The sequence below is a fragment of the Kryptolebias marmoratus genome, linkage group LG19, assembly GCF_001649575.2.
Source record: "Kryptolebias marmoratus isolate JLee-2015 linkage group LG19, ASM164957v2, whole genome shotgun sequence".
NCBI lineage: Eukaryota > Metazoa > Chordata > Actinopteri > Cyprinodontiformes > Rivulidae > Kryptolebias > Kryptolebias marmoratus.
In genome coordinates this window covers 10,900,084-10,918,179 of record NC_051448.1, presented here as the reverse complement: position 1 = coordinate 10,918,179, position 18,096 = coordinate 10,900,084, and positions in this window count along the sequence as shown.

Here is an 18,096-nt window from a genome sequence, read left to right as displayed (position 1 = left end):
TCACAGGCCAGTGTCTCCCCTCCAGGTGAAAGCCATCTTATCAGTAGGCGAGCGCGGACCGCAGGGCAAAGCGCTACACGCTCTGAAGCACAGGTTCGGTGTGTTAACTTAAATTCATCTGAATTAGTGAGACAGTCTGCGCTGTTTATGAGCGTACTTGTCATTTGCTTCGGCATGAAGGTGTGCCCTCTTTCTTTTCTTTTTCTGTCACTGAAGATGTATTCAAAAGAGAAAGAAAGGACGCATCTGCGTAATTGCAGAAGTGCCCACCATATCGATCAATATTGATTATACATTTACATAATGTACTGCAGCTAATTGAATGATGGCACTCGTGCAGCTGTGCTGTTTCTCTTAGCTGCTCTCAAGCTGAATTTCACGGCTGTAATGAGATTAGCTCCCCGAGCAAGAAGTGTCTTCGCGGTTAAAGACTTGTGACGTCAATAATTGTTTGTTTTGTCAGCTTCTGCTACTCTGACACAGGTTGTCACGCTCGTCTTTAGTGCGTTCGTACAACACACCTGCACATTCTGTTTACGGCACTTCAGAATTTGTGGGGTTTTCCCAGAATTGTGAAAAATAGCAAGACTAATGGGACAAGGTTTTAATGGATCTTGCAGTAGCTGAGTGTCCTAAAAAAGGACAGCTGTGAAAGACAAAAGAGTAACAAAATGGAAAAATGTAAGCACAGAAGTATGTGTTGCACCTCTTGCTTTTATCAGCCACAAGAGCAGAGTGTTCTTCCTCTCTTGTTTTCTTTTGTTCTGTTTCTTTTTTTCTCCTGTCCACCTTTGTATTTCCCCCTAATGGCTTTTTATTCTGTGTAACACAGTACTTGTGATTATAAGCCCTGAAACATGCAGGTGAGAGTATCACGATTTTACCCATACAGACTTCAAACCCTTGGTTATATATATTCCTTTCAGTTTAGAACTTTGACAACTAACTTTTGTTGAAAAAATAAAGATGTTTTGGACTTTTATTTCCCAAAGTTGATGCAATAGTTATTGAGCATTACTAAATTTTTCATGCAGTCAGTTTCAAGCCTTTGTATGACTTGTTTTCAAACTCTTATTCTTTTTGAACACTCAACATTGTTAGAAACATCTGGCTTTGATGTTTCACACAATTTTTTGTTGTTGTTGAAAACTCAGTTTTATTTTACATTCACATTGTGGTTTTGTGTCAGATTAAATCGTGTCATTTGTGTGCACAGAATAGGTCAGGTAAACAACGTTTTATTGTTCAATATAAACTCTAATTTCAGAAATAAAAAAGCAAGTTTTGATCAATTATCTGAGTGGAGATTTTGCTCGTTGCCTCGTTTTTGTCATAATTATGACATAGCTGCATAGGTTTTATATCTTCATAACAACATAGAGAAAAGAACACACAAAAGTCTCAAAATCAGAAAACTGAAGCCAATGAAGATGTGCCCAAAACTTGATTTTAAATGGTCCACTGTAAGCAATTTCTCTTGTGGCAAAAACTAAGTTGATTTATGAGTTATTTTTATTCCTTTTTTAGTTCCTTTTTTTCTCATTATCAGAAAAAAGACAAATTAAAAAATAATGCCTAACAAAAACATTGAATGAATATATAAAACCCAGTTAAAAATTAATAAAAGCAGAACTTATAAAAGCAGTGTAATAGTCAACAGAAAGCACCTGTACGGACGTATATGATCATGTTCAACAGTGGGACAACCCTTTCCTGGTTGGTTTTTGGTGTTTCTGCTTCCTTGCAGGTCCTGGTGGGCGGGGCTAATCAATATGATTGGGAGCACCTGTCCAGTCTTCTCTGAATGCTTAAAGCCTTCTGATGACGGCTGCCTATGGGCTCTGTTTTTAGTTTCTGCTGCCATCTCAGGTTTTGTTTAGGTAGCCTTAATTCATATTTGGTTTGAGGTTTTAACATCTATATATGTAATGACACACTTTGTTAAAATATGTGTGTCCACCATTTTTGTCATGGTCTATGAGCCGGGTAGTGTCAAAGTGGGGGTTCAGCCAGTGATAGGAATTACAGCCTCTACTTTGGGATCCACACCATTTGGCTCAGCTCACCAAAAAGAGCTGGGTCTTTTGGCTCTCAAACGATTTAATATTTAGTATTGCTTGTGAATACTGGTTTGAGAGCTGAAAGAGCCAACTCTGAACTGGTTCTGACAGTTCTTTAAGTTCCTAAACAGCTCTCAAAAGGCTTCCAAGGAGCTGGATCAGAGCTCCTTTGTAATTGCTCTCACTACCCAGGACCTCTTGCAGCTAAAGCTAGAATCGCACTCCTAGACTGAACACTGGAAGGTAAAAGCTATTTTTCAGATTTGTGGTTCTTGTACCTTGTCACAATCAGTGATAAGGATGGGGTGAGATAAGAGTCACGTATGAGGCTGTCTCTCTGTGGCTGCACCTCTGACTGCCGTCACAGCAGCAGCAGTGACGGCAATGATTATTTCTGCTGTGCTCACAGTTCTGTTTAATCTTTCTCTCCTCTGCCGTTCTTAAGCCAAGAAGTAATGCAGAATGTAAAGACACTTTAGTTGTTACCACCATAAAAGATAATCATGGGTGGAGTGTGGTGATCCAGCTTTTCAGTCGATGAAAAAAAATCGAAGCGCTGTTTGTCCTTGTGCTATCACTGGAAGTCGAGTTGTCAGGCAGATGAAATCCCCAAAATGTGGTGCTTTTAATGGTCCCACCAGCAGATCCACAGATAATCAGCAGAGGGTGGTGCATTGATTTGCCCATTCTGTGGTCAATATTCATCTCTTTTATCTGTCCTGAGAGTGAGGTTGTGGGTTTGGCACCAAGTTGTCAATCATTTTACCTCATTTCTATTTGATCCTCGTTTCTGATGCTGATTATGAAGAAGTCAACAAAAAATTCACCCTGCCTCTCACTGGACATATTAGCTCAGTAAACATTTTTTTCATGATGAGTTGAAGGTCTTAGTTTTTCTTGTTTAAACAATTTTTAATTCAGTGTGTCCATTTTGCAAGATACAGTTTCACTAGGAGTAAATGAGTCTAGACAGTGAAAGTCCCTATTTGAAGAAAATGTAGTTCTTGCCAAAGTAGTTTTTTACTCCTGTCAAGAGTGCAGGCATGTTCCTCAGGAAGTGGATTTAAAACCTGATCTCCATCAATGGTCAGTAAAAAACACCCATTCCTTTTCTACTTGCCTGCAAAGAGACAAGCCCAAACACCCTCCAGTCAGCAATCCTGCACCAAATCATCTCTTCCAGCCACCTTTGCAACCTGTATCCTCATGAAAATTCAGTCGCTTTGCAGATCAATCTCTAGCTTCCAGGCTGCCTGCCTAATAAGCTTGTGGGTTTATTTACCTTAACAAATTCCTATAATATCCAACTCTGTCCCATATGTACAGTTTTTCTTTTTCTTTATGTGAAGTGGCTTTCTCAGTGATAGAAGAATGTTGTTTTAAAGCTATGTGTTCAGTATTTTTAGACTGAAATTTATTGAATTAGTCTGTTTCTATTCCACTTTAGTCTCCTCATAAAAACCAACCTTCAGCTTTTCTTATTTTGTCTGCTTGTCTTGAGCAGAGCAGGACCTGTAGCTGGAGCATGTGGTTTATGTTATATACAGACAGTAATCTCATTATTAAGGACATTTATACATCATATTACTGCTGTAACCCCTTGCAGTGGCATAGCATAGTGATAAATTTAGAATTTAACCATGATCTGTTTTACACAAGGTGCTCAGAAAAACAATTACCCCCAAGAAATTTGACATTAGTTAGAATGCATTCTCTAATTGGTTGTGGCTTTATCTTCGCCTCAGGAAACCGTTTTTTTTTCTATTGTTTATACTTAATGTCATTATCTTTAAAACTCAAGCATGCTTTGACTGTGCCAAGCTGCACTATATAGTTGCTGTGTTTGTTAGCATTTTCTTGTGAAACAATATTTTCCTTCGTATTGTTTGAACAAATACAGGAGCCAGATGAGCTACAGTGTCAGCAAAAACAAATGCTTAAAGTTTCATTTAATTAGACCTTTTAAAGGGTTCTGCATGATATACCTTCTCTGCAAGCTTGCATTGTAAAGACTCAGGGGATTTAAAGCTGCAGAAACAACTTCCTTTTTTTGCCACCAGTCCTGCTGAATCTAAGTGAATCATTTCTACAGAGGCTGCATTTTACTCATCCTGCAGAAAACTATCAGCAATTTCTCAGCAGCAGGGTTTTTGTGAAGTATAAAATACCACATTTTTGATCACCACCTTGTCTGTAGTTTGCATATTTATGATCAAAGTTCCATAGACATTATTAGAGACAAAAACTGTTGCAATTTTAGAAAATGGAACCCATACAAATTGATAAGTCTGTGAAATTGATGTGAATCCACTGAAAAGTGTTTGAAATACAGCTTGATACAGGACTTATTAGAAGATTTTAATAATATAATTACACACGTTGCACAAAGCAAAGCTGTAGCATTATCATTTGTCAGGCTTCAATAAATCCTGTTAATTGAATCTTTTTCCACAGAGTATTTTCATATTGGTGACTGTGATTGGGATGCACAGTTGCCACTCATGTGGAAAGCGTTTCAGTATCTGATGTCTCGAGTCTTTATCTCGGTAACATTGTGTTGAATGGCCTTTGTCGGGTCTGCTTGTTCAAGTCTTAATGAATGAAAGGAGATTTTTCTGCCAGCGTGAACAGCCTTTTTAGTTTCTCTTCAGTCAGAACAGCCCTGCAATAAGTAATGAAGAGGTATTTGTTTACAAAAACAACTTACTTAGCTTGAAATTGAGCTTTTATTCAAAGGAAAATCCAAAGTCTGCAGTTTGTTCTGTTATAAGGTCTTAAAAAATTACATGGAAAAGTAATATATAGACAAGGAAAGTTGTTCCGTTGAAAAATAGTGTGACTTTTTTGCATATATATATATATTTTTTTTTTTTTGATATCTTTGAAATGAACTCTAAGACACATTTGTCATGAACTGATGGGGTAATATAAGAAATCTCATTATTACGTTTCAAAGTTCAAATGAAACTATTTGTCAACGTGTTCAAAACCCCCCTAATAATTTTATGACTACAGATTGTGAAGAAATCAAAATAAACACTGATAAAGAGCACTTTTTGATAAGAGGTCAAAAGTCAATATTTCTGCTTCAACATTTTGTTTTAAAGGACAAACTCAAATATCCGTTTAATGATGCGTGCAGTAATGAAAAGATCAGGGAATACCTGTGTAGTACTTTTGTGATCAGATTCCACATCCTTTTAAGGTAGAGATGTCCTGATCTGAACAGAAAGAACATCATTAAAGCGTAATGATACTTTTTCTGTGCAATCTTCCATCAGTGTCTGCTCTCCCAAATGGACTGCAGAAAGTGGTGGTGGAAGGAACTGATGTGGTCTACAGTGAGTTCAGGTGGAAATAACAGTGGACACTGAAACTGATGAAAACTGAAAGTGGATGAAATAGAGGAAACTTGCAATTATTAGGTTTAACTAATTGGTTTCAACAGAGCAAGAATATAAGCATGAGACTGAGTGTTTGTGGCACAACAAAACAATCTGACATTTAATTAAAATAAAAGACAGCAATCTACAACAGGTAAGATATTCTTTGTTCATATTTCCACAGAACCTCACTTTGAAATATCTAAACTATAGCTTCAATTAGTCATGTTTCTCATTCTGCCTTATTTACTTTCTATAGAAGAAAATTGTGGTTTTGCACAAAACCCTTCAACCTTTAGACTACAGACCCTTTGACCACTCCATAACGTGTCCAGGGCTACAGAGGCACAATAAAATGACATCTCTGTCACATGTTGGGCCAATTTCATGGCTGACTGGTCAACAGTGGAATCGAGTCAATGGTTTGCTTGATGTTGGTCCAAGTAGAAGAAATGTAAACAAGTGAAAAAATGTCAGACTTTACACAACTGTGTGTCTGCAGCAGAACCACAGCTGGTCACCTCCAGCCAGTTATGTTTCACTATCATTCACCAGGATTAACTGCATCACATGTAAAACACATTGAGGCCTTTAGGTTTTTTTTTTGACACAGACAATGTCAGCAGTGAGGCTTCAGATCTGTTAACTCAAAATTGTTTAAAGCATTGGCTGATAAAAAGCTAAAAAATATAAGCTGTTATGGCAGAAACTGAACAGTGTTTGGGTTAATTACTCCAAGCTTCTTTATTATCCTTCCTTACAGTCAGTTTTGATTATACGAAACATGTCTGAAAGCTTTCTTGGCAGTGACCCTTCGATAATCTCTCCAGTCGCTTTGTACCCACACAGTTTGGCTTTTAATGAAGAGAAAAGCTAATTTTCTGTCCCCGTGTACTTTACCACCCACTGAAATCACCCATTCTACAATACTCTGTCACACCGGTACACCTCAACAGCAGGGGGTTAATTGAGATTAATGTGAGGCCGAATGGTGGGCTTTGCTGACTGAGGTGGAACCCATTTTTACGATGCAATCTGGTGGGAAAAGATAACTGCTGGGTTGTTTGTCAAAGCAGAATACTGTGACATGTATCCTCAAGTAATTTAGTGTCTGAAAATAGATCTATAAAACTAAAATATTAATGTTGTTTGAATGGTACTTCTTCAAATAGATAAAAAGCTTTAATCATGCTGGAGATGATCAATGTTTATTATGTTTTCCTTGGTTGTGAAATATAGGTAGTTCTGCTTTTTCCACTGTGAGCTTGTAAGTTGTAATGAGCACAATTTTTAATGTTTTTCTTTGTGTCAAAGACACAAAACAGTGTAAAACTTGGAGTGTATGTAGAGCTAAAGAACACAAAGTATTAAAATATGAAACACTTCAGCTATCAGCTTTGGATTTTGGTTTAAACGGCCAAAATATCTTTGCAAATACATTATCAACCTGCAAGTACAAGGTCCTCAATTTGGATTACTGCAACGTTGTCATGTCTTTCTTGAGGCTAATATATAAGAGAAGCTTGCACCATGAACAGTTTCCTGCAGAGGACAACAAACGCTTGTCAGGCTTTAAAAGTTTAGTAACGCTAGCTATGAAATTAGTATTGTTGTAATTGTTATTTGGAAAGTGTTCTAGTCATTCTCAGGGGACCACACTCATCCTGCTTCCTGAGAAAATTTACACCAGGAATTGGAATAGTTGTTTCGACCCACTATCGATTCAAGAGTCGCAGTGTGGCTTTAATTCGGGTCATGGGACAGTGAAGCAGATCTTTATCCTTGCAGAGTTGCTAGGAGGGTGGTGGGAATTAGAATTGCCAGCCTGCATGCATTTTATGGACCTGGAGAAGGCTTATGGCCTTGTCTTGAGGGATTTTGTGGGGAGTGCTGCAGGATTATGGAGTGTCAGGACCATTCTAGTGGAAAATTCAAAGCAAGAGCTGTGTCTGGACTCTTGGCAAAAAAAGGTGAGCTTGTTTTTGGTGTGGGTTGGACTCCTCCAGAGCTGCTCCTTGTCTTCAATCCTGTAAGTGGTCTTCATGGACAGGATCTCAAGGTGTAGTCATGGAGAAAGTGCCAAGTTTGGGAACCTCGGGGTCTCATCTCTGCTTTTCGCAGATATGGTGGTGCTGTTGACATCGTCAAGACATGGCTCTCAGAATGCACTGGACCCGGGAAGTGGAGGAGTTCAAGTACTATGGTGTCTTGCTCACAAGTGGTGGCAGGATGCAGGGAAAGCTAGACGGATTGATTGGGGTTTCGTCTGCAGTAATGAGGGCAGTGCTACAGTCTGTCGTAGTGAAGCAGGAGATTAGTCAGATTGCAAAGATCCATCCGTGTTCCAACCCTCACCTATGATGGTAAGACATGGAACATGACAAAAGAGCAAAATCCCAAATATGAGCTGTTGAAATTAGCTAACCTAGAGGAAAATGAGGTGATGTCATGGCTTTGCATTAGCAGATATAACTTCTGAGACACTATATAAGGGGGACAAAATCTAATTAACAGTTTGTCTAAAACATAACCCTATCTTGACACATAATGAGAGAGCATAGGTAATCCAATCACATCTGTCAGCATGACTTTCTTTGCTGTAACCAAGTTGTGCTCTACTGCACCCTTTCAGCTATTACTCACTTATCTTTGCTTTCCCATTAAAACTGAGCAAGTTATCCACAATGTCACTCTGTTAACGCTAAAGGAGATTTGTATTCAGAATGTGTGCGTTTAATTAAATCTTTCACTTGAGTGAAATTACACAAGACTGCATTAGGAAATGAATATGTGATGATTTACATTAAAATAAATAATTAGAGGTCTTCAGAGTGCAAACATCGCACTCACACACACTCCTTGATTTAAACTTTTCTAATAACAGTCCTTTGTGAGCGGGGGAATTATGTGAACTATTATTACTACCATCATTCCAACAATATGACATTGTTCTCTTGTGAGATGAATGTTAGTACTGGCATCAATAAATCACTTGTTTTTTGAATGGCAAACAATAGTCAATTTTCAAACCATATATAAAAATGGACCAGTGAGCCAATACAAGGGATATGAGGGCCCATAGTTGCAGTAACTCATCTCTTCCTTGCTGAAATGACCACTATACTGTACTGATGTCACCAAATCAAAAAAGGTCTTTTCAGTTCTGTTTTCTTTTTCTTGTTTTTTGATTTGTAAATATGTATATTTTTTATACATCTGGGTCACATTTTATTGTAAGTAAAGCTTAGAGGGCTCTGGTTTTGTATAACGAGCTTTTGCCCAAATATATCACTGCGTGGTTTGTCTCTTAATAAGAAAGCAGCCTCAGAAATCCTTCCTCTCTTCCAGTCTTCCAACCTCTTGCCTTTGAGTTACTCATTTCCCTCAAACACTTCAACTCACACCATTTGAGCTGCTCATTATCTGTTGAATAACTCAGTTACATACAGTACACTACACTTGGAAGTCATCTGTAAGCATTTGAAACATCTAGTTTGGATCATAGAAGCAATTGACAATCCCTACTGGAGAGCAGAGAGGTTGACCTGTTGGACAATTTAAGGCTCAGTCCACCTTAATGTGATGAAGTCTTCTCAGGTGCTGAACCCATAATTCCCTCCAAAGAAGTTTATTCTAACTTTTCCATTAAAGCAAGAACTACATCTTGTAAAATTAACCGTTGTATGATTTAAAAAGCCATATTTTTTAGCATGTATGTGGAAATGACTGGAGGCTGTTGTCAAACCCAGCCTGAATTGCTGCAAAAACCATATGTTTTTTTATATTTAATTGTGTGGGTGTAGGATGACAGAATCCACCGAACAGGCAGTGGTCTCTTCTATCAGCTGTAAAATCTATACCAGGAAGAGGGAGCCATCTGGGTGGAAATTAAACTGGCAGTGAACAGATATACTGGCTGACCAGATGTTAGTCCTCAGTCTCCTGTTTACCTTCAGCAGTCTGTTAATCAACAATCATCTCCGTTTCGATGCCGTTGCCACAGTGATGCTATCTATCTTTGAGCCTTCAGATCATACAGCTGCTCACAACAGAAATTAAAGTCTGGTCATGTTGTGCGTTCTTGATAAAAAGGAAATCTGCCGGCGAAGCTGTCGAAATGATGTTCTGTATTATAAAAAACGCATTACACACATCCAAAATATGCTCACATCTGGATCAGCGTGTTTTGAGCCGTTACTAACAAAAATCAGGTAAACAAGAGAATGAGAAAAAGTTAAGTCTGTAAATTTTATGACATTCCATTTTAGTCAAGACATTTTTTTCTTGTCAGACTCATCAAATATCTCCTTACATTTTTCTTTATTTAAGGCAGCCATTAGCGCCCTCAAACTCATCTGTCAAAGATGCAGCCACATTGTTCTGAGTTGTAACACACACACCCAACTTGATAAATGCATTGATGAATAATTAGGATTTGTTATAAAATATGTTAGCATTGACTATATTATTACATGTTTTTCTATTCAGAATGGACAAACTGAGCCTGCAGGTTTAAATGATGGCATTTAAACGTGTAGAGATGAATAAATAATCTGTAGCTTGCTTTCAGATACATTACTTAAATTCATACCATCTTTGCCAACATAAAACATAAAAGTCAAAGGGTAACCTGACAGTGTAACAAGGACCCTTGACCCTTCTGTAATAAACTGCTATCTGAGCAACCCTGCTCAGAAGGAAAACTAAAACATGTTTGCAGATGATCTGTCACTAAAAAAGTTTTGCACATCATAAGTTCCCTTTGAAATAAAGGCCCAGTTGTGCACAATAACTATTAGAGAAGATGTGTGTTCTGCATATTAGGATATACTTCTGTGATGATCAATAAATCTTTTAAACCTTAATTCAGATTTTTTTAAAGTGGGATTCTATGAAAAAAGTTAACATCTTACCTGTTATAGATGGCGTTTTGAGCAACAACAAAATAATTAAACTCTGACTGGATTAACAAACCAACAGCAAGTCCAAGACCAAAGTGTAAGGCTGACATCTTTAAACTACATTAATCTAAAAAAAATGTCTGTGATTCATGGGAAATCTTATAAATCTTCACATCACTGTCAACTGTGCATTAAACTGGTTATTTACATACCATTCTATGGTTCTTTACATGTGCAAATAGGGGACAGCAGCAAACTGTAGCACGTTGTGTGCAGCCTGGGTCACTTCTGACAGGAGTATCAATATTTCTACTGAAAAATAACCATGTAATGCAAAACTGAAAGGTTATTAATGTGTTCTCACTGTAAAATCTTTAAAACTGAAGCTGTTTTAAAACAGCAGCAATCAACTTCGGTCTTGACCCCGCTCTGGCTTGTCATGTAATAAATATTTTTTATCAATAGGACTATTAAACGCAGACCACAGGGACAGGATACATTCAAGATAAGAAAAGAATATAAAATGAACAAGGCAACCGGGGCAATCTTTAAAGGGAATATAGGAAGAGATGACAGGTGCATTTAATATGTTCACAGGGAGTTTTTCCGGAAGATAATTTGTCTCACTTGTATATTTTGTTTTGCAGACTCAAGGGGACGAGGGAGTTTCTGGCTCTCAAGGAAGAGGAATGGTGAGGATACTGAAAATGGCGACAGCGGCGAGCGGACAAGCTGGTTGGTAATGAGGTTAAGTGAACTGAACCATTTTCTTCGTGTTGCCTTGCTCCAGGTTGAAGGATGAGTGCTCATCACAGAGGTTCAACTAGGGAGATGATTTATCCAAGGATGCTGGGAAACCACAGGTAAGTATTAATTATTGACGAGTTCAATGGCTCCAAACCGGTTCCCAAAGAGATAGCTCATTTTGGTGAGATGAGTCAGTTCCCAGAAACAAACCATAAGTCCCATTGCTAGTATTAATGTCATAAAGCTCAAAGAATAAGCAAACAATGACTCACTAGGAGAGCACTAAAACTAGCTACCACCCTGTGACGTTTAACGGTCTGAATGTAGTGTCAGAGTTCAGCTTTTTGCAGCAGATGTCTGTCCTCGGTGGTTGGAGACAGCTGCAGCCACTTGTCTCACAGAGTGAGCAGGAAAGACATGCAGAGGGCAAACTCAGAACTTCAGGTCAGCTCTCACAGCATCTGAAAGGCTAAAACAGGGAAAGGAGGGAAAGAAATTTGAGGAAAAGAGGGAGGAGAAGAACTAGAGGAAAATGAAGGATAAAAGAAAAAAGGAGAAAAGTGGGGAGGGGGCCCTAAACGACCCGGAACCCTGACAGGGCTGGCAATTAGTTTGTCAATACCGTCAAATTAAACTCAAACTGAAGTGATTTAAAGAGCTGTCTGCAGCAGGTAGGATATTAATTGTTCTGAACTTTTCCACAGAACCCCACTGAAGAGCACTGGTGTGCAGTTTTATTCAAAGACAACACAATGTGCTAAGCAGAATAATCTCTGAAACGTTTTTTTTTTAAAAAAGGTCCTCCTCACTGCAAAACTAAAAATATTATGGGTAATAAATCCGATTAAGCACAGCATGCTTGATTAATCTGTTCCTACAGTCTCTTTACACTGAAGGGCTGAAGGTTGTTCATCGTTTTGAAGTGAGCATCATGTAGGTGTTAACTTGTGGAGCAGCCAGCAGCAGGCATTTCATGGCCAGATGGTTCTCAGAAATATGTCTTTTTTTAGAACTCAAGAGCTGCAGAAAAAGAGCGCTGAACAAGATATTGTCCTTCAGTGAGACTCTGATATGGTTTGCAGCCCTGCAAGTGATATTTCAATTTCTACAGTTTCCAATGTAGGAGAATCACTTTCTTTTGTTACCTCAAAGAAAAAAGAATGACAATATATTTTGAATATATACCTTTTTTTTTAATCAACAGTTTGTCACTAAAAAGAACTAACATCAGTTTCCACTGACAGGGCATAAACAGATACCACATTGTATGATAAAAGCTGGGGGTTTCTGTTTTTTATCAAATGTCACTACAAAACATCAGTTTCTACACTTGAAAAGTAAAATAGAAGTTCTTCTAATAAATAAAGTAAGAAAGCTGATGCATAACTGTGAGCTTTTTGGTGGTGGAAAAAATCAATTTAAATGAATATTTCTAAGTGATACACTCACGCAATAAAATAAACTTATTAAACTAAGATTTTTTGTTTAAGCTGATCAAAATATTTAGGCATCTGACTTTTTTTGATTAAATATGTAATAAATAATAAAACTGGATGTAAATGTAATTGTCAACTAAGAATGGTGCACATTTTTAAAATGATGCTCTATAAAACTATTTTCATTGATATCTTTTTCAGTGGTGTAGACATGATTTAAAAAAAGAAAACTTGTTCTCATAAGGTTAGTATTTTCTGTGGCTTGTCTGCTGCTATAAGTTTTTCCTTCAATCACTCTCCTGTCTGAATTTTTGATTTTTATCATCCAGATTTAAGCAGGATTTTCCCACAAGTAGGACATAAATTTTAAAGAAATCAACCTTATCTAACCTTAGAAGTTAGTCATGTAAAATTAATCAGCCTAACCAATAATTCATGCATTTATTGATTTTTTTTTTTTTCTCTCAAATTTACTGGTGGACCACAAAAAAATCGCCAAATTGAAAGAAGCCAAAGAAAAATCCCGACCTCCTAACTTTTTTAACACTCCGACTCTTCAGCTGCTGAAAAGCAGAGATACTCTTTGTAAAATATCAGCAAAGTGGAGCACAGAAATAAATCAACTTATCTGTAAAAGAACTGCATCAAAAAAAAAAAAAAAACAGTGTGACTAAAGACGAAAAACTCTGAAACATCTCAGTGTGTATGTCCATGCTTTTTCATTTTCTCTTGTATCAACCTTTAAACTTACAATTTCTAACTTAGCATTTCAGAGACAAATCTTTACAAGTTAAACTCAAACTAACTTAGTGAAATTTTTGCACTTCAGTGGTAAATTTTTATAGATGTCAGACTGAGCTCCTGTGTTTGTTACCACAAATCCTGCCTACATTTGGGGATATTAAATTACCCATCTCACATACCTGACTGTAGACGCCTGATTTAATTCAATAATGCAAGTTTTATTATATTATTGTTTATTTATTTACTGCCTGTGGGCAGTAAAACATGCTCCAAGCTGTCTTGGACCTGTCATGCATATAGGGGCACCTAATGTGTTCTTGATGCGCACCTGAAGACCTCGGCAAGACCATCCAGGTTCTGGCTGATTGTTCACAGGGTAGATGGGTTCAAATGCAAATATTCCAGTAATGAAGTGATTTTGACCTTTTATTCAATATTTTCAAGGCTTGTTTATATAGTTGACTTAACAAGGATACAAAGCCTGATACATCTTACTAAAATACAATGGGGTTTTTTGTGCCAAACTATTTTTATTGGGAGAAAATACTTACTTTTGTGAGTTTTTCAAGTGCTAGAAAGCCCTGTTCTTTCAGCTTTGCTTTTCATCACAAAAAGAATCAGGACACCAAGCCCCACAGCATGAATGAAGAAAATGTAGGGGACTAAACTAAACCGAAGAGGATTCTGCCTACTGACAGCATATTTCAAGTCTTTGGTTCCTTCATGACATTTGATATATCTAATTCTAAACACAGTCTCAACAGACATCGTGGCTTTTCTGAAAGAGAAACATTTTCCTTCTTTAAAGGTCTTGTCTTTAAATGACATTTAGACTAAAGCTTAAAACTGCAGCAAGCAGAATACTTCAAAACTACTGCTCTCTTTGAAAGCACGAAGAAACAAATCAGGATAGTGCAACATAGTTACGGTGTGTGTGGTGTAAAGCCCAGTTGTGTAACGTCGGGATTCGACTCTCAAGGAGACTTCCTGTGTTGATGCCCTGAGAGGAATTCTGCACATTTATTCTTGCTGACCCACAGTGGCTAAAGAGCAAACACGGCGTGAATCGACTTCTTTCCAGAGCTTTTGTCTGAGCTTCAGTGTGATTGGAAAAAGCCAAGCCGGCTCTCTCCTCCGAGGCTTCAGGATAAGGAGAGAACAAACACAATTGGGCAATTATTTGCTTACTGACTCTGTATTCTCTGATGTCAGTAGATTTCTGTTTCTTTTGGGAAGCTGATGCATTTTAAATAGGAGTGTACTGGATTCTGAAATGATTTAGAGCTTTTTGTTTTTTCACTGGTACTGGCTTCACTTCACAAGTCTGGTTGCTTTATGTATTTTTTAAATGCACTCTAAACATTGCAAATAAAAAATTCACAAAAACCAATTTTTTTAGGCATAAGGACATATTTAACCTAACAAAACTGCCCAGGACGTTGAGGTTTGTGTCCATTGTGGCACCCTTAACATGTCATTTTCATATCTATCCTTATTGTCCAACTTATTACCATGTTACCACTATTTTGTGTTTAATGTAAGAAACTCAAAAGAGTTCTTTTGAAAGGATTTTATTGTTATGTCAAAGTGCAAACAGCGGCTGTAGCACTTCCAGTGCAGCCTGGGGGCACTTCCAGCATAAATATTAAAATATTTCTGTCAGAATAACCACGTAATGCAAAAAACTGACAGCGACGTAAAAGTTTATAAAACAATGTTTGTATCAACTACAATGAACTTTCTGAGACTGGAGTTATTATAGGACAGCCACAATCCTTGTCATATAGCTCCATTTTATTATGTTAGAAGCTTTTTAAAGATGTGTTCTGAGAGTTCCCGTTTCTTTTCTAAAAGCCATAGTTAAAATGATTTTGTATAGTTTAATTTGTCCATTTTACAGAATTTCTACCTTTTTTAAAAGCAGTAATTACTGTCCTAGTGTGAGCAAGGGGGAAACCCAGTGATAGACGGAGGCAGCAGAATCCTTTCATTTCACACAACGGTGCAAAGCTGTCAAGTGACCAAACACACCTGTGCCCAGGGAGAAGCACACTTCCTCCTGTCGTTAACATCATGCAAATAAAAAGAAAAGCACATTGTTGTGATTGAAGCAGGCAGAGGGAGCTATAAGTTAAAGAGCCTGAGTGGGAGGATGTGCTTTCACTCGCAGTCTGAGGGATTATGGCGATTCATTACTCGCTGTCAGTCACAGAAGCAAAACAGCAGGATTCTGCAGCCTGATGCAAACATCCATTGTCCGACTTCTGCCGCTGCTGTGTTTATTTAACGTCTCACCTTCATTTGAGCTGGAAAGGGACTCTTTTTCTTTCCACAAATGCATGTGTTGTTGCCGTGGTTACCGGGTCACGTCAGGCAAGAGGAAATTTGTGGCTGCATGTTGCGTTTACAGTATGAAGCCAGAGCTCGTCGTCTCAGGGAAATGTTCGACAGATTATCTGCTGGGGGAACTTGCCTGGATCGTTTCTAAGTATCTCTGCACTGTTTGTCACGTTCCGCAGCTTCTTATCTACAGCAGGTCAAATAATGAATTCACATTATATTTTATAAAAAAGGAAGAAAACTAAAATGCTCTGTTATCTGTTGCTGCTTATCTGCAGCAAACAAGAAGGCAGGTGGAACTGAAAAGGAATTTCTGAGGACAGTATGTATAAAACATTTGCCCTTGCACATTTTAACTGAATTTACTACCTAAAATGGCAATTTTTCGTATGTTGGTCAGTTCTGTATTTATTGCATAACAGGTTTTAGTCATTGTGGTTTACATATTGCTAGCAATCAGCATTAATTTACCTGCAAACTGACTTTAATTACATTACCGCAAGACTGTTAGTGTAAAAGTTATATTAATAAATGCAAGGTTTGTAGATGACTTTTACATTGCTGTATCTTATCTCTAATGTCATATATATAGGAAGATTGTATATATTTTAGCAAAACAGACAAACCAAGAAAAATATTTAAGCCCAAAGAAGATAAGAAAGAATGTGAAATAGTTGTAAATAACTAGCAGATTAACAGCAACTTAAATCTGTGCTCTTTTTAGTGTTTGGTGAAACTTTCAAGTACAAATTGTGCTTTCTTTGTGTAAATGAATTATTCGCAAGGGCATAAGGGTATCAACAATCCTTGCTTTTATTTATTTGTTTATTTGTATATAATTTGAATTCAGGTTTGTATTATCGCACGACAATCTCGCCCCCAGTTTCCAGAACTAACTGAATCACTGCTGATGACTTTGTTCCTCACAGGACATTTGCTTCCTCCCACTCCCTCTGGGTCTGTTCTCAGATTAGCAGACCTGTCAGAGGTTAATCAGCAGGATTTCAAATGGCTCGGACCCACTGGGCTCTTTAAGACAAAGCAGCAGACTGTGTCGTCTTTGTTATGTCTGCACACGTTAATGGCCTTTTGTTTTGTGTGGTTCTTATAACACATTGCAAAAGCAGCACTTTTCATTCCCTGTAATACTGATCCTGATAATTGAATCATTTTAATTAATGTCAGCATTCGGTTCTCATCTTGATGAGTTCATATGCATCTTAGGACAGTCTTTTCAATAAAGTATATTTAATATTGTTTATCTAATTATACATGATGTTCGGAATATTGTTCATTCCATTTTAAGTGATTAATTAAGGAGGATTTGATAGTCGTAGCCTCCTAAAACTATTCTCTCCACTTCTAAAGCTAATAAAATAAAATAGATTTGGATGTTGTCAGCTGCAAACATCAGAGCTGATTGAATTCTAAAAATACTAAGGAAAATAGATTAAACGTCACTTTGTCATCTATTCCAGTTATTATCTTGCCTTCTCTGAAGACTATGGAGGAAAGTCTCCATATACTTTATGAAAGCAAAGCAAACACTTTTATCATCCAACATTTTCACAGCAACATTTGATGCTTTTTTTTCATATATTCAGATTAACTCAAGACAAAAGGCTGAGTTTGAGGAACCAATCTCACCAAACATTACATAATATATCGAACTTCTATAGCTTTTCAACTTAAATAAATATTCTTATAAATGAAAACATATTTTTAACAGTTTGTCCACTATTTCATTACAGACAGTATGATGTAAATGTAGTTATAATGTTTGTGCTAAAGCATCTTAATGGAAGGGTTTAGATCTTTTGAAATGAGGTTTTGTGGAAAAGTTATGAACAGTTAATATCTTACCGGCTGTAGATATCTCTTTGAACAATCTCAGTTGAAAAAAACAGTTGATTTCTGACTGGATTGATGAGCTACCGGCTAGTCAGAGCAGGGCAAAGCCCAGACTGCTATTTTAAAACAACTCAAGTCTCAACAATTTTATAATTGTATAGCAAACACTACTGTATAAACCTTTACGTGAATATTAGTTTTACATTATTTGAATATTTCATTAGGAATATTGGAAATGCCACACTTAAGTACTGCTAACGGCTCGAGTTTTAGCCGCGATTGGTCAGAAGCTGACCCAGCTTGGAAACTTGGGAACCAACATTCACTTGGGACCACAAAAAGACAGGAAACAGTCTGAAAGCCACCGCACCGACCCTCAAATTGGTCACTGTGTATCGCCTTCAGTCTATTATTGTTAGAATCTGAGTTTTGGAATTATGTTTTGTCTTCATGTTTCAGTTATAGTTTATTGTTTGTGTTTTTTCTCTTCCCTGTGCCTCAGCCAACATTCACTTTTCCTCAGTCACTCTCTCTCTCTTCCCCATTCTCACCCATCTACACCTGCCTCTAGCTCCTTAATCATCTCACCTGTGCCCACTTCCACTAATCACCCTCTGCCTTTAAAAACCCGGTC